The sequence below is a fragment of the Protopterus annectens genome, chromosome 8.part0 (assembly GCF_019279795.1).
Source record: "Protopterus annectens isolate FY-2018-M chromosome 8.part0, PAN1.0, whole genome shotgun sequence".
Taxonomy (NCBI): Eukaryota; Metazoa; Chordata; order Ceratodontiformes; family Protopteridae; genus Protopterus; species Protopterus annectens.
In genome coordinates, this window is record NC_056741.1 from 1,320,579,835 (window position 1) to 1,320,605,493 (window position 25,659).

The following is a 25,659-nucleotide window of genomic DNA, read 5'->3' on the forward strand; positions in this document are numbered from 1 at the left end:
AGAGCTAGGATCTTTGCTTATCTGTGCAGATATAAATTGACAAAAAAAGAAATTGCATGGCATTGAAAATAACAACAAATGTCTTGCTCTTACACAGATAAAATAGAAGATATAAGCAGCTGTTACTTTCATTTTATACATTTGGTCTCAATAGTTCGAGGAAGCCCCAAATGATGTGGATATTCTACAAAAGGGCCTTACAGAAACAGATGCTTTGTGCCAGAGCCATGGGCTCAAGCTCAGTGCCAAGAAATGTATAGTTATCCCCTTTGGGAAAAAACATATACCCATGAATTACCACATAGGTGGCAGTACACTAAACACCGAAAGTGTGATAAGAGACTTAGGGACACAGGTGGACAGTGGTCTCACCTTCGATAACCACATCGCCACAACAGTCAGGAAATCCTTCTATGTGGCACATCTCATCACTTAGGGCTTTTCATCCAGAAAAAAGGAGGTCATTGTCCCACTGTACTCATCCCTCATTAGACCCATTATAGAATACAACACCCTGTTTGGTATGTACCTCTCAAGACATCAGCAACAACTGGAAAGGCTGCAGAAATACCTCAATATAAGAATCACAGGCCTAAAGCAGATGCCCTATGCTGACCATCTAAAAAACTCCACCTTTACTCTGTTGCATATCGTCTACTCAGAGGCGATCTCTGCTTAACATACAAGGCCATATCAAACCCAGAGCTGTTGGACATGCTACACTTAAAGAAATCCCAATCCCTCAGAGACACATGCTCCAGGGATCTAAACCTTGTCATCATAATGAACAAAACATGCTGGAGGGATAGGTTCCTGTCCCAGAGACTCCCCAGACTCTGGAATAGACTGCCCATACATGTCAAGCAGAGCGCCTCTTTGGCCTTTTTCAAAAGGAACCTTGATGATTGGATGGGAGATAGGAAATTCACCCCAGGGATCACGTCAGTCACCCTGTTAGGCAGGAGTCCAGGGAAGTAAATACTGTGGGAAGAAATAACCAGGGGATTGTTATGGCTAGGCTTGCATAAGCATTAGGGACAATAACCTAGTACCAACCTATGAACCTATAAGTGGTTCATATGAAAAAGCCAAGAACAAGGTGGAAACGTGTTCCATAATTCTACCATTTTTGTGCTAAAAATGTTCACTTTCGTCAAAATTGTAGATTTGTAATAGTTATTTGTGATTCTGTTACCATACATCTGTTTACATTACATTTCAGTGAGAAAAACAAAACCATCATCTTTCATTTCTGCAATGTTACAAATTAGGTTTTCCTTACAATGTTTGTCATTATAAATTGTGGTGCATCTCCATAGCCATGGATGCCAAAAAGCACACATAAAGAAATATTGTTACTGTCTAGCTCATATGCAAAAATGCTATCTTATATAGAGTTCAGATGCAGAAATGTTGTTTTATGTAGAACTCACATGCAAAAGTAAAATTATGTGTAGAACTCAAATACAGAAATGCTGCTACATGTAGCACTAAGATGTAGAAATGCTGTTATGTGTACAGTTAAGATACAGAAATGCTGTTAAACATACCTCTCAACTTCTTAGAGCAAGAAATCTGGCAAAGCCATAAATAAAAGTGGGACAAAGGGCCAAAAATTGGGACAATTTTTTAAATATTGCTCTTACAAACTTAGAAAGTTGATAGAATAACAGGTTTTGCATTAGCATGGATTTTCTGAAGGATATGAAGTCTGAAACTCAAACATCTGCCATTATTTGTGAACTTCAAACTTTAATGATTTACCAATAATTTGCCAAGAAAACACAATTTTATGAAAAATGGACCAAAAATATGAGGCCAAAATCTTGACATTCTGCAACAATCTGTACAGTTGAGAGGTGTGCTACATATGGAGCTCGGATGCAATTTGAATGTACACATTTAAAACTAGTGAAAAAAGAAAGGGAGTGCAGATCTGGGGAGCCATATCAGCCACATCACACAATATGAGGAGTTATGTAATGCACTAAAAAATAAGGAAGATGTCACACACAAGGCCTCATACCATATGAACATAAGCTACAAGACTGCTGCTAACACATTCAGCACAATTCTACACTTTGTACCTCACAGTAAGTGGCATTATACTCCAGTCTTGTATAAAGAGCTTTCTAAAATGTATATTTTTTGCAAAACAACGCATTAGTACATCAGAATTTCACAGCGCACAAATGAATAGCATAAGACTGGGGTCTGTGCCCTGTTTTTCTCTTCTAACTTTGCACAGTATAATTTTTTTGTACTATACAGTTTCCAGATGATCCTGTCAGAGTTCCTCACACCCTGTGGATTCACCTGAAGTAAATGTTGCATCAGATACTTTATAAATACATTATTTTGCCTTCTATGAAACACTGTCTATCTTACATTGTGTTAGTTACCATCTGCATGCATTTGCTTGCAGACTGAGGTAGAAAGTTAGGGAGACATTATTATGGCACAAAAACGACCCATGTAATCATACTAGCCTTATCTTTATTGCCTTATAGTTTAAATGAGCTGAACCCTAACTGTTACTGAGTATCAGTAAGAATAAAATACTGCTGGAGAAATAAACCTTTGAACAACCATAACATTTGGGGTGCTGATTGCAGGGAAGTGTGTCTGGAGCATTTGCCTGTAATCTGTCTGGTATCGCAGTAAATCATACATAAATCATGTCACAGTCTTCTGATTTGCAAGCTGTCAGTGCCCACACTGTCTACATCTGCATGAAAGTAAACTTTCAGATTTATGTCACTCAGTACCAGCCCTGCATAGTAATAGATGCTGTTCACTGCATTCATGGGTGGTGTTTGTCTGGTAGTCTGCTATGGCACAGAAAGGCAAATCCTTGGAACACCACAGATTTAGAGAAAAAGGTGGAAGGGGTTTGACCAAACAGAAAAACTCTCATATGTTTACCATTTACAAAATAATATAAACCTTAACTGATGCATTCATGCAACAATTTGTAATGTGCACATGTACACTTACAGAAGAGGACAGGCATATCATATGACATCCCTTGTGTAAAAAATCATTCTTTTTTGGTTTGCAGGCAATGACCAGAGGAAAATATTATGGTTAAAAGCAATTGTACTGAAGCAGGAGACTCTATACTTATCATAAAGTGAAGTGATAGATGGTGAACAGATGTTACATGTTCTAGCATTCATTGGGAGAAGGACTAGTTATATGTGATTGTAAACATGTGAGATAAGCAAGGGTGAAAGTTTTAGGAGGTTCATTTTGTGAGAGGGACACTGCTGGCTTTTCCTGGTCTGCAGTTTCTGGGGTCCAGCTGAGCAGCAGGAGTTACTGTGGTGGTTGCGAAGGTTCAACGGGTATGTCTCATAGACAGGAGAAATTTTAATTAGCTAAAATATTCATAAGCAGGAATCTAACTGCTATTACTAATTGAGTTCAATGACGCTTCTTCCAGGAAAGACCCATGATGAAATGAGGCAGTAGTATTACTATAGCAAGAAATACGTGTGTGTAGTAGACGGGTGGTGTCACTAGTGGTGGAAATAATGAACCGGAAAAATGAAGGAGAAGGAAGTGGATTAGGAAGGCATTAAACTGAAGAGGTTAGGAATGTTGCATGAGATGTCAATGTAAACAAATATGTCTAATTAGTGGGCATGTTTTGTTTATATTGCATGAGTTAGGACAGTAATGACTTAGAAGGACTAATCAATATCATTCAGATTCTTACATAGAGCAGGGATGTTGATGTTACCTTTCATGAGGCTGGACAAGACCACTGGCTTGACTTTTCCAAATCATGACTTTGTTAAAATTTCACTACAGGTTAACACATTTGCACCACTGATTTACTGCTTACACTGTACCTTTTTCCGATTTCTAATTTAGGCACATAGTTCTAGAAACACAAAAAGTAGAGAGTGTTGCAGATAATAAAATGCTGTCTTTTAGTATACTACAGGTGATTTCTACACTAAATCCTTTGAAGGGCCATTTTAAGCCTAGCCAATAGCCTGAAAGAATCACCTTGTCTCTGTGAGGTGAAGAACTTAACTATTATGCCAAACCTTAAACCCTGTTTCCTTATGTATAGAAATGTTGTGATCCTAAAATACTGTACAGCCTTATTCTGTTCACACCTGTAAAAATATTGGTGTGCCTGATCCAGGCATCTTTCAATTCTCTCTGCATTTCTAAACCTACTTTCCTGCAATAACTGTTTGATGCATTTGCCACCTTTTGTAAGGAATAGAGGTGCTGGCAATTCAGGAGCCATCTGAGAAAACACTGGATGCATGCTGTACTAAAAGTGCTGTAGTAATGGACAACATACCTACTGACCTGAAAACAACTGATACCTAATCTCCCAACTCCTGAAAGCCACAGTAGAATTATGTTGGAGAGAAGGATTTGCCCTTGAACTCCAGTAAAGAAGGCTTCACCTTCCTGTTCCCCCATATTCTACAATTCACACAACTACTTAGATCATCTAAACACAACTATATTTTCCTAAATCGTACCTACACTTAATCAGCATTGTATCCTGAATATCCTCATTCACGGCCCCCAAAATACTAGCAATTAGCTTAACCTACCTATTGACATCTCATCTAGCTACATAACAGATCTACAAATGAAAATACGAATCACTGTGGATATGAGCTTATTCAGTGAACATTACTCCCTTCCTACTGACAGTAGTCAGCTGGTGATCACGCACATACTCATATCAGCTCTTTTACCTGTACTTTAAAATGGCAGCACCTAATGCCCGTCAGTCTAAGGACAATCCTTCAGTTTGCATCCTCCTGGTCTTGTAAATCTCTAAAGAGCTACCCTTTTGGATGCTTCTCAGTTACCTTTCAGTACTTAAAAGTTTCAATAAACTATCTACTTTTTTCTAAAAGGTATACTTACTAATCTCTCTTGGTTTCCATTTGTATGGCTTATGATACATACCTTGTAATATTTTATTCCTCATTACTACCTCAACCTATCTGTATCTTTGTGGTACTAAGTTCTTAACTGCATGCACTGCTATGTAGATCTTACCAGCTGTTTTTACAGAAGACATTCATATTTTCAAATGACCACTTCCCATACACCCACGTATTCTTCCGCTTTCCACAATGTTTGCGTGTTTGTCCATGGCTGAACATGAACACAGCTTTAGCTGTGGTTATTTCTCTGGCACTGGTGCATCATTCCTTTAGTTTATTAGTGCTATAATTGTGTTATTTCACACTGCGGCTAGCCAGCCATGCTTGTCAATTTCTCAAGCTATGCAGAAATGTTTTCATGCCTGCTATGCACTTATGTATAAGTGCTGTTGCAGACCTCTGTTGTACGCTCTTTTCATTTTTGCCCATTTTATCAGCAATGTTTAATACAAATAACTACTTCTGGGATCCACAGCAAGGCTGATTTTTTCCTAAATCCCTTTTTTCTCCTGTCTCCTCTGTCTGCTAACCTTCTAACCAAGCCAATTTAACCATATTCACTCAATCGCTCTCACTGGTTTGTCAGCTGACCTTCTAATCAAATCACTATTACCATGCCTACTGATTTCCCATCATTGGTGTGGAAGCTGCTGCAATGTGGACATCACTGACTAAACTTGATCCTGTGAGTGTGTGCCCTCATCCAGATGTAGTGACCATACAAATGCAGTTTAGCAAAGTCAAGCACATGTATGCAGCCCATATGCTGCATAATGAACACAACTCTCTCCAGTGGTGATGTATCACACCAGACTGTCTCATTCCCCAAGCGTGTGTGAAACAGTATCAGCTACTCCCTCTTTCCCTCCATCTCCTACTGGTTTTCCAGTGTCATAGGTTCATAGATTAGTACTAGGCTCACTGCCCTTGGGGGCAATTTTTAATTGTGAGAATCAAACCCTGTGCCCTGTGTCTGTAAGGTAAACACCTTAACCATTATGCCAACCTCCCACCCTAAAAATTAAACAACTCTGGCAAGGCTCAAACCAAGGACCCTGCATACCCTAGACAAACCGATGTACCACTAAACCATGACAGGTACAGATCACTACTGGATTATTAGTCATCTGAGAAGTAGTCAGTTCTTTATTCCTGTATGCCATGGAAGCTGTTCAATTTGTTTCCCAGTTTTTCTAAGCTAGTTTTAAAAATCATTTTCTAAAACAGAAATAACCATGCCTACCATGTACAACTTCTCTACTCTATTGTTACTGTCATAGTTTCACAGATCTCAACTCTTTCTAAAGACGTCTTCTCATTATGAAACCACACTTTCTGGGATTCTTTATCACACTATCTTCTGTACAAAATCTGTAGTTATTTAGGTCAGAAATTATTCTGTTATTTGTATGTCACTGACATTAATCTGACAGGTTGTACTTTCCTTCCTGTGACTTGTTCCCTCTCTTATGAGGTGACATTACACATGCACTGTTTCACTCAGTGTTTTGAGTCCTCTTTCAAAAGTTGTATGAGATAAAAAGTCTCCCTAAAGACAACGTCAACACGTTGACTTTTTAAATACTTATTGGAGAGTTTAAAGCACCCTTAATTTTAGCTCTTATAATTTTAACTCTTATATGTTTGACGTATTTATCCATCATTTAACAGTCCAAAGTTAAGGTTACAATTTTTTACGTACAATTACTTGTTTCTTTCAAAAACTGACTTTCTAATGTATGAAACAATGTTGGCATTTTGTTTTCACTGAGTAGACATATGTTTTATGCAATGGTTGATTTTAGATACTTATATTGTCTATTTAAGCTTGTGTTGCTTTAACTGTACTTGCGCTTTCCTCCACCAAATGTTGTACACTGATTGGCCAGTACTATCACATGTACTTCAAGGTGGACTTTTAAAATGAATTACATTATTGTAGTTATTTTATTTCTGAAGAAGTTACTCTAGTAGAGTGATGAAAACGTGTTTAGTTGTAATAAAGCAGTTTTTTGCGAGTGGCTGTTTGAAATCCTTCTGTTTTTTACTACGTTTGTCTTTGGAGTTTTCACGCTTTCAATATTTAGTTAAAAGTTCAGTAAGAAATATCAGCACTTCTCAATATAATGCTTTTTAGAACTTTGAAGGAAAAGCCTATTAAACTCCACTATGTTGTGCATCTTTAGTTTTAGCACTTTAGAGCCATTTCTACTGCAAAAGCCTACTAAAAATATTACTGCACGTTTGTTGAGATGCCTGGTCCTACTTCTGTTTTTTTTTAAATACTGACTGGAACATAGATTCAGTCAGTGAGTAATATTGCCCTCCCTGCACACAAACATTTTAATTTGGTAAGCTTCACTGTGCCTCACACTGCAAGTATCTCTTTCTTTCTTTCTTTGCACTTATATAATATACACTGACCAGTAGGGTTAACTTTTCCTCACTTTTCACTAGACTCTTTGCTTTGCTGGATGTTTTATCTGACTCCATTTTAAGGAGGTACCTTCTGCTTTAAAGAGGTATACAGCTTTTACAAAGCAGTATTTGTTATTTACTATTTATGCTTTATGTCACAATGACTTTAAATTATGCTCCTTCAAAAGGCTTCACAGGGACGGTCTTGGAATCAGTCTTTAAAAAGTCTTCAGTGGTTAATTGTTGTCTGCAGCTCGGCACCATTCATTACTTTTTGGGATATACACTCATTTTATCCCCAATTAGCACATTTTGACCTTTCTCTAGTTCTCATACTTAGGGGTGCTTGCATCTTATACCATCAAGTCCTGTGACATTACTTGCCAAAGTAAAAGTGACATTTTCTATCTCAGTATTCATCGAGTTTTACCTCTTGAATGTTTAGATTTTTTCACCCAAAGAAAAAAGAAAAAGAAACGGAGCAACAAAAGCACAAACACATCAACACTTAAGAACAATTTCTAACAGACTGTTGTTTAGGCACAGTTCTATATGAAGCATAATCTTTCTTCTTTCCATCATAATATTAAATAATACCATTCATTTCTAAAATGGAGGCCACTGTGCTAATTATAACCTATTATAGTCATTGATTGCAATATGTCATCATCTTCCCCTTTTCTAGTCTTGTCAGTTCAGTTCCAGACATCCCCCACCCCTTTGAGCCAAATAACTCAACCAAAGCATCCATTTACTAATATACCTCACTGGGAATTTCCCCACATATGACTTCTCCTCTGCTTTGGCCACTCCATTATCTAGTCTGTCCGCATGAAATATCTTAGACCCTTGTTCTGTTTTCCATAGTTTAGTAATTACCTTCTTTCCAAGGATCATGACTAATTTCTAGGATTTGTTTTCTGGGACTGAGCCTGAAAATGGTACATTGAGATCAATGTTCTACCTTGGCTAACAAATTAAAAAAATATACATAAATAAAAAAAAAAAAAAAAATAAGACTGACAAATACTGATTATGACAAAGCAAATCCACTTCTATTTGCATCAACAGTAAAAATAACCTTGGTTGCAGCAGACTGCCCTAATTACAGCACTGTTACCCTGTTTAAACTGTGTCACTTTCATATGTTGAACAATGATATGTCGACAACAACCTTTAGCCTCTTCCTGATGTCATCAATAAGTCTTAGAAACTTGGGGAATAAGTGATATAATCTCACTGGTACGTAAAAAAATGTAAGCACTACTACACAATAGTCCTAAATTTCTTTTATTTTGTTGCATATCCAAGCATCACACATATCTCCTTTCATTCATCTAATGTATATATACTTCTAATTATCTATCCTGAGACTTTTTTTCATTTTATCTATCTCCTCCTTATCTTACTGTAAAACTTTTTATACCTCACGTATTACACCTCCCCTAAAGTTTTAATGTTCCTTGCGTTCCTGATCCAGCTTACTAATGGAAGAATATGTTCTTTTAAGCTGAGCCTCTTCACCACCTTTACTTTACCTTACTGTCTCACACATATGAGTCTCTCTCTTTCTGCCAGTCTAAACTTGTCCCTTGCTCATTTCTAGGATAGATCATGTCCTCCTATAATTACTTGATGCCAGCACTTAATACTATAATATCTCCAGTTCCAATGTCAAAATTGTTTTCATTTTCTTTAGCCTTTAATGCCTTCTTTATAATGGTTAACTTTGGTAACCAATTTTTAGCCTGCTTTGTGCAAACCAGAACCTAAAGCAAGCTCATTGAATGTCTACCAAAAAATGATTCATTGATCATTGCAATGGGTTAACTGACCCAACTCTAAAGACATCTGAATTCTGTGCTCTTGCATTGGAGCTGAGACCATCTCTTTCCATTCTCTATAAGACAAGGTGTACAAGCTTTTATCTGTACCACTTTTGTATATTATAAAATATCAGAAACACCTTAAATTTTAGGGTAGCGATATCTTATCCCACACTATTCTTGAGATCTCACCCTCCCATAAGACCTCACTTACCCATTGATTCAACTCATTCATAAACCTACTTGGCAGCTTTACTGACACAACTTGACTTGTATATAAGATCAAAGGGACATTTTTGTCTAGGTCTGGAATTAACATTCTCCACTTCAAAAACATGCTGCAATTTCTGGGCTAACATAGCAATGATCTCTCTATTGCTCCCTTTAGCCACACTTCCAATATTTCAGTTTTGCATAGCCATGTACGTAATTATAGACCTCTTTTAGTTTCTCCAAAGGTTTATAATTCCCCATAATCATTTGAGTTTTAGTGTGATTAATTTTGTAACCTAAATAATTGACAACTTATTGCAGTTTCTTAAATAGCTTTTCTATATCTTCCAAAAAGAAACAGGAGTGCAAATGACTCGGAGAAAAAACACTAACTTGCTTCAAGCCAAATAACTAAATTTTATTGCTATTCTACCGCCAGAACACATAAACATTAACTCTTTGTATTACACCATGCGTTTTCGTCCTCATTCAATGGACTTCATCAGATGCTCCATTTAAAATCTCTAATTCCATTTATACTATTTCTAAAATCAAACAAACCAATAAAATACCATCACTTGATTTAAAAAAACAAGTAATCTCTCATTTGGGCTCATGAATATTAATCACGTATACCTACTTTAAACTCATGGATGTTACCTTGTTTTTTTATATAAAATATTATTATAAATACATTTTATTGAATAAAATCATAATTTTCCACCACATTTACCTTAAAAAAAACTTTTATACATCTGTGACACAGGAGAATGGATATTTTACTGTAAAATAATTTATTTGATTCATTCTTTTGGAACTTAAATTCTTAATGAACAGTGCCACTTTCTGTTCCACCTAAGTATTACATATACCAAACTTTCTTTCATAGCTTAGCAGACCTTAATTTTAAAAGTGGTAATATAGACAGGTAATCATTTAAACCTGGTGTTTTACCTGTTTCTAAGGTTACTTGCCACCATAATTTCTTATACCCTATTTTCTCTTCCCATGGGCCACCCCTGATATCATTTTTAATTTGTTCCAGAACAAAAAAAAAGGAATTTATAACCCTCACACACCTTAGAATGCTTAAATAATGCATTTGTTTCCTTCCCTTTCATTATATCATAAGTGTGTTCGTAAATTCTCCTTTTTAAATTTCACTCAGTTTTGCCCACGTAAAAGGAATTACATTTCTGACAGATGGCAAGATATACTAACCCCCTAGATTCACAATTATAATATCATTTACTAACTACCCATCTTTCCCTACTTTCTAAAAAAATTCTTTCCTCATTTATGATATATTCACATTGGTTGCACCGTCCACATTTGTAAGTACCTAATTTCCTTCCATTTCTTCCACCAAAGCTTCTTTTATTATTTCTATTCTTATTTTCTAAAATATCATTTATACTACTTGAATTTCTGAAGACCACTTTGGATGTTATCCTAGATATACCTTCCAAATCTGTGAAGGAAATAAACCTATCCCATTCTTTCTGAAAAATTGCTTTTATATTATTATTTATTGCATTATATTCTAAAACAAGTGCCTGCTGATATTTCCCATTGCCATTTATTCCTTTGTTTTTACTTACATTATTTTCATCCAGTTTAATCCCCTTAATTGGCTTAAATTTATCAGTTCTCCCTTTTTCCACCTCAAATCTAATATTTTCAACAAAGTCCTTAGGGTACCCCCTTTCTATAAACATCTTCTCTAATAAATTGCACTCATTCCAAAAATCACTGTCCATACTAGTCATACGTGACCCCCTAACAAATTGTCCTTTCACTATGTTCTTCTTCCAATGTGCAGGATGTGCACTATTATAGTGAAGGAAAGAATTACAAAAAGTTGATTTCCTATAAACCCTAGTTTCCAAGGAATTGTTTACCTTGTATATTTCTAGGTCTAAATATTGTAAACTTTCATAAGATATTTTATAAGTAAACTTAAGGAAATCTGTGGTCTTACTAATATACTCCATAAAGTCTTCAAATTTTTGATTACCTCCTGTCCAAAAAAATTACTATATCGTCTAAAAATCTACGATATAGTATCCAACAGGAGTTGAAACTAGAATTTAGGACATGTGTTTCCTCCCACTTAGCCAAAACTAAGTTTGCAAAGGTAGGAGCACAGGCCGCACCCATGGCCACCCCTTGAGTTTGTTGAAATAATTCACCATTAAAAATCAAAAAATTATTCTTCAGGACCATATCCATTAATCCTGTGCTCACTACCTTTACTCTATGGGTTAAAATTTTATCTTGGAACACAATGTCCTCAAACATTTTCATTCCTGCCACATAAGGGATGGAGGAAAATAGATCAACTATGTCAACAGTGACAAATAATAAATTTTCAGTACATAAACCTGGAGTGATTTCCCTTAATAGGTCCCAAGAATCTTTTAATATAACCTTCTTATTGACCCAAATGTGTTTCGTTTTAGTATCCACATATTTTGTTAAAGGCAATGTTTTCGAGCCATCTGCCGATACTATAGACCTGAGTGGGGGGGGGGGGGTCTTCTGAATTTTTATGGATCTTGGGGATTCCAAATATTATAGGGATTTTTGGTTTTACAACCTTCAGATATGTATACATTTTTTTATCAATGGTACCTTCATGGACCATATCTTCTAATTCTATGTCTATTCTATTGTAAGCCAAATTCACTTTGTTCCTAAAGACACAGGTGTATTTAATTTCATCCCTAAGTTTTCTATATCTTCCTCAAGTTTGGAAATTGTCTGCAAAAAGAGATATCTTTATCTGTCCTCCCTCCAGTCATGTCCTCTAGTTTTCAATTGCACAATCCACTGTGCGAATGATTCTGGATAAATCCTGAGCCATCATGGTGACACCCTTGCCTGCTGCTCCTGGCATGGGACAAACTATCGGACAAACTTGCTGATATTTTAGCACTGGTTTTAGAACATTAATAAGTAATCTTTAACAAGCCAATGCAGTCTTCAGGGAATCCCAACCTTTCTAATATTACATACAAAAATCCCTGTCTCACTTCATCAAATGCCTTTTCTGCATCTATGCGGGATTCATATGTACTGTTTACAGTAGTGTTCAATTTTAAATAAATGCATATTGTGTTAAACAGCTCTTGGTGTTATCAGGTCTATGTTACTGAAATTGGTGTCTTGCTTTGTATAAGACACTTCCAAACTTGAGGAAAATCTAAAAAATCTAAAAACTAATCACCCTGGAAATCCACATCCCCCCCCCCCATAAAGGTAACCACCATCAAAAACTTTTCCAAAGCTAACTTTGGGCTCCTAAAAACAGATATGGCTAACTTCACGGCACCCACGCAAATGGAGAATAGTTGCACGACTGCCGAATCATACACCAATGCACTGTACAAACATGTACACAAATGCATGATCTCGCCATACCCAATAGAATCAAGATGCTCTCCTCCAAAAAAAGGAAGCTAATCTGGTGGTCTCCTGCCATAAACAAACTCAACAACAGAAGGAGGAAAGTGATGCAGAATAAGGTGAAGTCGCAAGACTGGAAAAACTCCCTTATCAGCCTCAACAAAAAGTTGAGATCCCTCATCAAATCCTCTAAAGCTAGCTATGAAAACAGAATTGCAGCAGATAGTAAAGACAACTACAAGGCCTTCTATAGTTATGTAAAGAATCTCCATGGCAATACCCAGATTTGCTCTGAGCTACTGCACAATGGTACCTCCTATACCGAACCAACAGATATTGCCAATATACTGGCCAACAGATTCAGTGCCAACTTTACCCCTCTTTCCCCCCAAAGGACCATCACAATACCAGTAGACTGTCAGGCACCCACTATTACTGCTGCACAGGTTAAAACAGCACTGTCCAAGGCCAAGAATACAGCTTCTATTGGACCTGATAATAACCATGGCTGTGTTCTACATGAACTACAGAGTGAACTGGCACCTCACCTGTGTGCCCTGTTCAATCACAGCCTCACCTCAGGCTTTGTCCCTACTGAATGGCTCACTGCTACAGTCATCCCTCCCCACAAAGGAGAAGTGACTACAGACCCTGGGAACTATCGCCCCATTAGCCTGACAAGTCTGATATGCAAAGCTATGGAACACATCATCATGGACCTAATAAACAAGGATATAGGGAATCTCCAAACTCTGGATCCCACACAGTTTGGTTTTGTGAAGGGTAGATCATGTCTGCTCAACTTGGTCAACTTCTTTGAGTCAGTCACCAGAGCTGTGGATGAAGGCAAGGTGGTTCATACAGCCTGCCTTGATCTGGCCAAGGCCTTTTATACCATTCCCCAATCAGGAATCATAGAAAAACTCAGTAAGCTAGGCATCATCCTCTATATCACTAGGTGGGTTGTAAACTGGTTCACATATAGAACCTACAGTGTGAAAGTAGCTGACTCCAAGTCAGACTGCTGACCAGTCACGAGTGGAGTCCCACTGGGTCCTCTCCTGTTTGGTTTATCTACAGCTCAGAAGACCAAGCCAACGCGAAGGGACTCTAGCTGACAAAGTTCGCAAGACGATTGCAAGTTGGGATCCATTATTAACTCCTCAAGTGATGTTGACATCTTACAGAAAGGCCTCACTGAAACCAATGACTAGTGTCAAAACCATGGCCTTTAGCCCAATGACAAAATATGTGTCATCATCCGCTTTGGGAAAAACCCAGTTCCCATGAATTACCACATCGATGGTAGTTCATTGAACACAGAAGGTGTTATAAGAGATCTGGGAACACAGGTTGACAGCAACCTCTCTTTTAACCACCGGATTGCCACTGTGGTCAGAAAGTTCTTCTATGTGGCACATCTCATTACCAAGGGTTTTGCATCCAGGAAGAAAGAGGTCATTGTCTTCCTCTACTATTCCCTCATTAGGCCAATCATCGAGTACAATGCCCCATTTGGCATGTACCTCACTAGACACCTGCAACAACTGGAGAGGCTGCAAATGTACCTCACAAAGAGGATCCTAGGCCTTAAACACTTCTCCTATATGGATAGACTCAAAAAACTCCAACTATTCTCTATCTCATATCGCCTACTTAGAGGTGATCTCTGCTTGACTTACAAAGCCATGTCTGACCCAGCTCTGTTAGAAATGCTACATCTAAAGAAATCCCAATCCCTCCCCACCACACACTCTGGAGACCACAACCTCATTACCACAATCAACAGAACATGCTGGAGGGACAGGTTCATAACCCAGAGACTGCCCATGCTATGGAACAGACTTCCCATGCATGTTAAACAGAGCACCTCACTGGCCCTCTTCAGGAGAAATGTTGATGAGTAGATGGGAAATAGAAAATTCACCTGGGGATCACTCCTGTGGCTCTACTTGACAGAGGCACTGGGAACTAAGGCCGGGTGGCACGACTAGGCTTGTAAAGGCTCCAGGGCCATTAGCCTAATATACACCTATAAACCTATGAACCTATGGAGTGCATTTTGCTAGAGGTGTGTTTCACTGATTTTCCTGTTTAGTCTGATCTCTTCTCTAGAACTTTATAACTTTCGCTCTCTCTTTTTCTATCTAGCAACATAATGTGCTTTTGCCTGGACCCCTACTGCTTTCTAAAACATTCTCCCATCTTTTTACCACAATAATGTGTGTGTGTGTGTGTGTGTGTGTGTGTGTGTGTGTGTGTTCTCCTCTTATTAAAACACTAATTGTCCAACTAAATATATGTTTTACCACATGGTTGGCCTATTTACCTGCTAGCAGTATGTTCCAGTATGCTCACTTCCTTTAACTTTCTGTTCTTTTTCTCTTCAGTAGACAGTTAAGGTTGGAAAAAAAGATTAATTGTAATGGCAACATAATAAAATGTAATACTTTTGTTAATTCTTGTAATAGGTGCCATCCATAATACCAGAGAATAGAAGGAATTCAAGCAGTGGGGAGAAGTTGCTTTAAAGTATGACATGCCCTCATCAGTGAAGGTAAAAGTTACACACCAACACTCAGAGGCACCTGCAATGTATCCCTGTCTGCCTCTTTACTGCTCTAAACACTTTAGGGACTTGTAGTAGCTGCTTTTGTATCCTTTTTCTCAGAGTTTGAGTATTAAGAATATTGCCACAGCCAAGGCTGCATGTATAGGGGGCATACATTGCTTGCTATGTTTTTATTGATGTAATCTCTCCCTGTGTGGGCTGTTTTAATGTTTCAGCATTCTTAAGCACCTGGTAGTATGTCAGTGCAGTTGTACTGTTCCTCATTCTGCAGGGATTGCCTTATCACTAGTTTACAGTGGTGCATCTTCACTTTTAATTTCTGTCTTTTAACAGCCATAGCAAAACTCTGCATCAGGCCATTTGTTTACCTTTGGGCTGGGTATGCAGAATCACTAGGCTTGAAAAGGCCCAGATTGATTGTTTCCTACTAATGTGGGAGGTGTGGCACTTTTCACTTCCCTCACACCCCCAATTCCCCAGCCACTCCCAGATCCACACATTTAATCTCACTGTTCTGCTCCCACTTTTTAATTTCATCACAAACTTGCTTAAAGACACAGCTACTTATCAGGACATTTTCCATACATTCACTCACCCTGTAAGAGCCATCACAATAGTATTACCTGTTTAAAACCATATTGCTCACTACCCTACCTCATAGAGCACTTAATCTAGAGCCTCCTCCAAGAATACAGCTGCATGGTACAGGAGAACTGGCCATCTCCCACTACTGCTAGGGGTCTGAATATCCCTCCCAGCTGCCTCTCAAGCAAGATTTGTCCATCCTGATTATTCCACCTCTCAGGAAAGTTTAAAAGAAAGAGTAGTCATTAATAGAGCAAGAATATAATGGCTTAGGTTCAACTGCTATTAAGAGAACTAGCTATCTCCCACTACTGTTAGGAGTCAAAATATCCCTCCCAGCCAACTTTCAGACAGGATTTGCCCATCCCAATTATTCCATCTCTTGAGACAGTTTAAACCAAGAGTACATAATAATAGAGCAAGAAAATACTGACTCATATCCAACTGCTATTAGATAAACCAGCAGAGCCAGTGTCTCCCACATCCAGCTAGTCTTACCTTACTGCTAAACAATACATTAAATGCACTGTTACTGCTGTATTTAACAGCTATCACTCACATCTATTCTCCCTGGTCATCCTCGAGACATATACTGCATTCCAATCTGTTTCTCCCTAAAACTAAGCAGCTCTCTAGAAAAATAGGAAGTAACATCAGGGTTCGATTACCCTGCTGTTGAATAAAGAGTTGTTGTACATTATCACAGCTCAGGACCTCTTTTTTTTTCTGGGGACTAGCTCCTCTCTGCTTTCATGGCTGAGGGGATCAAGGCTGAGAAATACTATGAGGGCTTTGCTATTCCCTCCATCCACACCTACATCATTAAATGTATTGATCAAAGCATATCACCTGACCCACACTCATCCCCACATACCATAAATTCTACTGGCCAAAATATATCACCTGATTCTTCACTAACCATACCAGCGAGTATAGTCAACCAAAACCTTAGAAATAACCAATTAATTACAAATCAGAAATCAACAATCATTTCCCTATCTTTCTTAATCAACCCTCCTACCTAATAGGTGCATCCCAATATCTTTTGTAGTTTTCTTCCACTCATTTCCTCTTAATGCTCTTCTATACAACTATTTCACACCTCCCAACATGCATATACATCCACCTTCCCTAATGGGAACCTTAACCATCCTAAACCAATTAACTACTTAAGACTCATGCCCTACCTAAACTCAAACTATGTCCACCACAAAAACCTACTTGCCCCCATCCACAGATACAGCTCCCCAATCTGGCCATCTCTCTTCAGCAGAGACAAAATCCTACTCAAAAGCATACATTGCTAACCTACACCAAATAAAAAACTTACACTGCAGTTCAAAACAAGTACCAGAACTATTTCTCCATAACCTCAAAAAACCACCATCCACCCCAATAAACCAATAGAGGGTAGAGATGTACACCCCAACCCTGGCTCAACATTAACCCCATCTAAACAAAACCAACACCCAACCCACTCAAACCTCTTACATAAAAACTTCCTTCTTCAACAATCCTTTAAAACACAACAGACCCCAGTTTCTTCCTCCAGCCTACAAATATATAATACAAATATATAAATAAAAGAAAAATATAAAACAAATATATAATCTCAGAGGCCTCAGAATCTGCATTAAGATATCAAAGCTTCATGCATGGATTGAACTACATCAATGTCAAATATTAGTTATCACTGAAACCATATTAATACTTGAAATTAAAGAAGACACTATTATTAGGAAAGACTGAATAGATAAATGGGCTGGGGGAGTGTCCATCATTTTTCAAGACATCTTTCAAATCCATAACCACCTTATAACTATTCCACAATACAGCAATAAATAAATACTAATATCTAATTTCCACCTAAACAATCAGAAATCCATAATCACTGTTGCTGACTACATCTCCCTTCCCCCCAAAATGCCAAGATTACCAAAAACATACTTGGCTATTTATCATCTACTTTCAACCAAAAAACCATCCTACAAGATGACCTTAACATAGACTGGACCTCTAACAAACCTAACTCTACTCCCAATCTGTCATAATAATAATATCTGTCATTTCACACAGCTGATCCAACAACCAACCTGATTTGGCAAAGTATCAAAAAACATCCATATTAGATTGCATACTCTCAACCAACCTTTAAAAAACATTAAGCTGACCAGCACCCTTCTAGTCTCTCTCAGTGATCATCACCCACCTACATCAACACAGAATACTACAAGCCTCCCAAACCCCTATACTTCAACTCTGTGAGAAACTTAAACCAATTTCGATAAATCCATATTTAACAGCATACTTAACAATGAGACTGGGAACCCCTGAAATATCTGCCTCCAGATGAAGATGTCTGTCACTTCACTAACTCCTTCTTACCCATACTAAACCAACAAGACCCATTAAGACATAAAAGTGTGAAAATAAATTCTGCTGTATGGTTAACCCGCCAAACTAAACAACCCATGAAAGACAGAGATAACAACTAGAAGCAATGACACAAAACTAGAACCCAGTCCTACCTAGATATGTATCGGTGCCTCAGAAACCTAGTCCTACCTAGATATGTATCGGTGCCTCAGAAACCACACAAAGACACAAGTGTATTACGATAAAAAGAACTTCTTCTCCACTAACCAGACCATACATACAAAAAACCCAGTACATTTTGGCAAAATTTAAACAACCTCCTAAAGCCAGGCAGAAAACCCATTGCAGACAAATTCAACAAACACTTCATATCAGAAAACTACATCCAAGCCCTATGGAAAGCGTCCTTCACAATATCATTACACAAAGATGGCACATCCTCTGAACTGTCAATTTATTTTCTTATAGCAATCCTTCTATTCCTCTCCAAAGTAGATGAAAAATGCATACATCATCCACTCCTAGCCTTTCTACTTGATAACGAATTGCTTTTTCCTACCCAGCCTGTCTTACAACCCCAACACAACACCGAAACTGCCCTGCTACATTTCTAAGATATTATCAAAGTAAAAACGCAGGTAAGTTTGTCTGCGCCCTTTTCCTGGACTTGTCAAAAGCCTTCAACACCATTTCACATCAACTACTCTTCCAAAGACTAAATCTTATAGACCTCACAATTCCCTCGATTTGCTGGTTCACCAGCTACCTAAACAATAACACCCAGTCTGTAAAATGTAATAACTCCCACTCCACCTTCCTTCCAAGCACTATAAGAGTTCCACAATGCCCCATACTTGAGCCAGTCCTTATCAATGTCTTCATTAATGACATGCACAAGGAATCAAAACTTGCTACCATAACACAATATGCTGATGATTCAACTTTATTTTTCTCAGCCCCAAATCTTTCCACCTTAGGAACCATCACATAGGAATCTTTCACCTCTACAAAATGTTGGCTAAATAAATTTCTTAAAACCAAACAAATCCTATTCCTTCAAAAATCATAAATCAAAACAACACTGGCCTAAATATTACCTCATCAAACAACGCACACATTGAAAAGATCACCAACATAAAATTACGGAGTTATCATTGATAACAAGTTAAAATCTGATCTGCACATTGACACTGCAATCAAAAAATACACTGCAAAGCAGCTGATAATTGATCATAGTGAATAATAGTTGCCATCTCCCTTCTCCTTTCCACTTTCCTATATGCCTCAATAATATTCACAAATCTCAACTCTTCCACCAAACACAAACAAGAAAGTACTTACAACAAAATTAGCAAATTCACCTGCAGCCTCCCAAACCACTCCCACTACTGTAATGCACTCAATACACTTAACTGGTTTAAACTTCCTCAACACATCACCCTCTCCCTGCTACTCACATCACACAGAATACTTCACCATCCACTTAAAACACCCTCACTGTCAAATCTTATCCAATGGCATGCACCAAATATAACCTAAGATCCTCAGAACGTAAACTAACTGTTGCTAACAAATCAAATAATTATTATGGTGAACTTAATATTCTCTGTCACCATCTCCATGGCATGGAACAAGCTTCTAAACTATATCAGGCTGTTAAATAATCTGCAACAATTTAAATTTGCCCTAAATATCATCTGGCAACTAATAAACTATGCAAATGTACTACAACTACAGCGTGAAGTCCACTGTGGCTATAATACATATTTTTAATATAGTGTTTTCTATTTTACTAAAATTATCTTGAAAACATGTATTTCCTTAATCTGATATGCTTTGTAAATAATTATTATCGACTGTTTTTCTTTTGAATTGTCAAAAAAGTATTTCTGTCCTTGTTTTGGAGCTTTTCACCCTGGACGTTCACTGAAAATGGACATTGCAATTCCCAGATGGACTTTCCCAATAAACAAAAGCAAACATATAAACAACATTACTTTCCCCTTGTCCTGAGCATCCTGAAACAACAGGAGAATGTTCAATATATTATCAAAGGTTTGCTGCTCTCCTACAAAGCCACATTAATTGTCATGTTTTAATCTTGACTTTATTCTTGTCAGACTGAAAACAAGGGCATAAAGATTTTATAGTCATGGTTCACTACTGATACTGACCTGTAAAACAGCAGCAAAGATACCTTATTTTGGGATCAACAAAATTATAATGCTGTGCCATAAGTCCACAACTTCCTTCTCTTTCAAAGCCTTATTCATTAAATTTCTTATTTTATGTAAGTTCTCTCCCTCCACCTTCCACAGTTCCAGAGGTAGCCTGTCTAACCCAGAAGATTTTCCTTTTACCCTGTCACTGTAATACTGTTTTCATATTTTCCACTATAAATGCCCTCATCATTTCAGCTTTGTCACCTTCCTCAAGTAGAAGGTCTACAATTTCCTTACTCCTTTCGTCTGTTACCTTATTCTAGTCTTTAGCATGCAGCCATTAATAAGATCTCTTAATCATCCCCCAGTACTTTTTGGGTCCCTAGTTAACTCATCATCTAGCTTTCTTATTTTGGATACAGCCCTTTTCACTTTTTGTCGACATTGTTTTATGGTTAGTGATTTTATATCTTATTGTCTGAGGCAAGTTAGAAAGAAAGATTGCTGTTATTGCTAGTATTTGAACCATATCTTCTTATCCAAACTCTCCTTGTAAGTCTAAAAAAATCCAGCAATCCAGCACACAAAGCAGGTGCAAGAAAACTAAAAAAACAAAATATGCCACCTGAAAAATAATCAAATATTTAGTAACTGTTTACATTCTTTAATTATGATAAGAACGTCTTCAGACCATCCAGAATCAAATTAACACAATTCATTTAAACCAATGCATAAGCATCACATGTTCACCAGGAACCAATCAAAATGCTGTACAAATTAGTAAATCAATCTTATGTTCTTAACAGAAATAATGCTATACACAGATAAAAAAATTATTACAAAACTTGAATTATGAATTTAAATGTATGATTTAAAAAAATGTAATATTGATACATTCATTTAGACATAGACATTTATCTGCATCTAAAGCAAACTACCATCAAACTTCTTTACACTCTAGCATGCTGCTAAGATCAACCCTACAATGCATATCATATAATGCATCTAATTCAAAAAAACTAAATTTTTTGAACAATATACACAGTGAAATATGTTTTGATCAGTTCCTGTTTGACATATGATGCTTATGCATTGGTTTAAATGTATCATGTTGGGTTGGTCTGATGAAGATTTTAGCATAATTAAAAAATGAAAGTACATGCCAAATATTTGATTGTCCCATTTATGATTTTTAGGCAGCTGTTCTTACACTGTCTTCACAGATTTTATTATTTATTTATTTTTTTTAGTTTCCTTGTAAGCCTGATTAGCCTTATCCAACTCATGGTTCTCCTCCTAACTCAAGCTAACAAACTTTCTTGAAATTATTTAACTTTACTGGCTTGCTAATAGTATTCTTCCCTCATTCTTGCAAATAACACAATATCTCAAGTTTAGGCCTTAGCCTGCATTCATCTCACTAGTCTATCAAATTGTCTCTCAGCTTCTATAATCTTATTTGTAAAACCTCCTTGCTATTATAAAACCTCTCCTCTTCCAGCCAATACTTTGGAAGTCTCCTCATTTTTCCACACTCCCATGTATTTCTCCATATACACTTTTACTGGATCATGATAAGAAACTACAGCTGGTCTCACCTCATGCCTTCTTCTCAAACAACCATGCTCTTTACATCAGTACCTGGACTGTACCCCTCAGACCCACCTTGGAGCAACAGTGTACAAAAAAAAAAAAACTGTATGTAAGTGTTAACCTTCTTGAGCCACTATACATATTGGGTAACCTAACCGATTTAATAAGTTACAGTCTCCCATGATATATGTTACAAACTCTACTGGAACATTAGTAGTTATGTTATCACATGCTGCATTTCCTTAGTCTATATCTTTGGAGGATCATAAACAGAGCCCAGGGTAAATAAAGAATTGCCCAGCAACTGTTGATTAATACAGAGCATGCTTGTGGATCAGAGCTGCATTCCTCAATCTGAAAGCTAATGTACCTAGCTAGAAGTATGGCCAGTTCCCTTCTCCTTGTCCATTGATAATTAGTTGATTGTCTTGGGCATAACCTGCCCCAATTATCTCACCATGCTTCTTCTGATCCAAAATAGTCTCCTGTTGTGCTACCACTGCCAAGCTCTACTTCTTAATTAAGGTACAAATTATATATATTTTCACAGGATTCATAACCCCCTTTAAATTTCAACTAAAAACAGTTGCCCCCCACATCTTAAACATGAGTTAAAGTTCTTTATCTTTTTCTTCTACACTTCAACCACAACCCTTGTATGAATCGCCTGTCTTATCTAGCCCATAACTACAGTTGTCCAGCTTCTCGTTTTCCTCTCATAAACTAGTTACCATTTCACCCTCCAGTGCATTCTTCTTTGGCAATACATTCTTTAACAGTGAATATCTCTCCTTTTAAATTTCAAGGGCACAGTGAATAACTGTTTCAGATCTCAAACCTAAATCAAACATGTAACCCACTTAACATTATAAAACAGATACACATTTATACACAAAAACTGTACTCCCAGGGAACGCTACTCTACCTCTGCTTCAGCTCCACTCCCCTGTATCACTGTGCCAAAACTCAAGGCACAAGTGACCTACTGACACTTGAGACTATGATCAAACTCCCAAATGTAGGCCAGTCTGACCCCTTAAACTACATCCTGTCTCCCTCACTAATCCCAGCACTTTAGCATTCATAGGTTCATTATAATTGGTCATATTATAACAAAACATACTAGGTCATTATAGTACTAACAATAACAATTTTTACATTTTGTATTTTAATATCTTGCATTAACAGACTTAAATAGCATTCCCCAGTTAGACTTTCTTAATATGATATTAATTGGCTTGTAATTACTGTTACATTAACAGGAAAAGTATAACTGAATATACCATATGAATATACTGTTCCAGTCTTTTCAAAGTCATTGTTGACATGTAGCAACAATTTTTAATATGACTTATAATTTGTCACAAATAAACCCACTTACTCTTACATATGACTTGTCTTACTATCATAACAAATGGGATTATTCAGCATGACTCTACTTACCTATAATTCCCTTGATATATTATCTTGAATCATTGCATTTTGTTTTTCTAAAATTGATTCACATTTACTTGAACAGTTAAAACATCCCAAATGTTTGAAAATGTGACACATTAAGCTTGGAAGTAAAATAAGTTAATTCAGCTCCCCTCAGTTCTCCATTGTAAGCTCTCTGACCTGTATTTCCGAAGAGACCAAGTGTTTTTTTAAGTACCTTTATTAAATTATCACTTAAGACATAGCCATGCATACATTTTTAGAAAACAAACCAGATTAATGTTTTTCATTTACATATATAGATTATACATATTTATACCACTCTCATTTAGTCCAACATTACATACATTTTTCAGTTCCTGCCTTCTCTTAAACCTCACTCCTACTCCTGAACATTATTTTGCATGTGCTGTTCCCACACATTCCATTTATTTCTATGTAATTTGAGCTTTCCCTTTTCTACTTTATCTCTCTTACAATATTCAGTTCTTCAAATACAGTTGGTTTAGATTTTAATTTCCATTTTCTAGTTATTGCTTTTTTTTTGATAGCCAACATAATTAAACGTATTAAAATGTTACTGTGTCTAAGTAATTCAGATCCTGTGTCCCAGCTCAAAAGAATAAATTTCCTTAGTTACAACCATTTCCCCCAATATTTTGATAGAGTATTCTGTATGGAATTTTTAAAATCTGTCAGCTCATTACACTCCCACAAAACATGTTCCCAGTTATCTCTTTTTTACCCTTCATACCTTTGACATTTGCTATCAACCAGAGGAAAAATTCTTTGAAGTCTGCTTGGGGTACAAAAATATCTATGCAAACTCTTCCAAGCAAAAATTCTAAACCTTCTGGGCTTTGTTGCATACTTGGGAGCCAGAAATATGTCCCCCCATTGTTGCTTTGTAAATAGCTTTCCCAGTCTCTTTTTCCCAATCTTTTCAACCTCCTCTGACTGATTCTTCTAGTTATCATGCAATATTTTATATGATCTACTAATTATTCCCTTCCTTTAACTGCAGCTTTCCCTTTAGATTTGATTAAAAACCCTACCAAAGTGTGTCTTTAACTTAGGACTCCTCTATCCCTTTCCTTTGCCTATACTCTGGTATTAGTCCCTAGTAGGGAAGGTAGTCTCTAACCTGCAGTACAAACGTCTACGTGGTCTCATCATACTCTATCACCTTTCCCTCTCTAGTTATTTGCTCCCAATACCTTAACTCCTTTGTCAGCTGACCAAGTTTTATACTTAACCAGCACTTTAACTCTCACATAAATTGATTAATCACATTTAAACACTTACTAATGTAATAAATTATGCATGCCTAGTAATATAAACTCTTTTGCTGATGTGCCTTAAGTTTTACTGTAGAATACATTTCCAATCTGTGGATTAATATTCTTCTAGGAACCTCAGTTGAAAATCGTCCAAGTATTACTTGATGACTTCTCATTTCACTGCACACTTCCATTTTCTTGCAAGGTGCTGTCCACAGTTCTTTTTGCTGCAGATGTTAACATTGCCATTTCCCATAAAGTCATCTTGCGATTAAACTGTAATAATGATTCTGAGATCTCCTTACTCCTAGATGACCCTATTGCTCAGGTTTTGTCTAATGGAACATTTTGCTGACCCTTACCTGCAATGTCCAATAGCATGACAGGGACATAATGTGATTCAGAAATATGACAAAGCCACGTGAAGCAACATCTTATTAGGAACTCATTATTCCCCCTACTAACCCACAATATATACTTACATATGTACTTACAAACATATAGAGATAGTGACACACACACACACACACACACACACACACACACACACACACACACACACACACACACACACACACACTACACTCAAACCCCCATTTACATGACTACACTAATATCCAGATACCTGCAATCATGCCCCCATTTACAGAAATGCACACACACACACACACACACACACACACACACACACACACACACACACACACACACACACACACACACACACATATTTATTGATACTTACAGGTTCACTGCATATTGATTTATTGTAATATTTGAACCTTAATAACTTCCTTTGATATGTAAACATGGTTTCTTTCACACACAATCATAATACAGTACAAATATTTCCAAAAA

The 25,659-nt window shown here is 37.1% G+C and overlaps 1 protein-coding gene across 1 annotated transcript in view; it reads right to left on the bottom strand.

The window, feature by feature from the left end:
- The window catches only part of SIAE (sialic acid acetylesterase), a 310,992-nt gene that overhangs the window by 253,261 nt on the left and 32,072 nt on the right, over window positions 1-25,659 (bottom strand). The window lies entirely within an intron of this gene.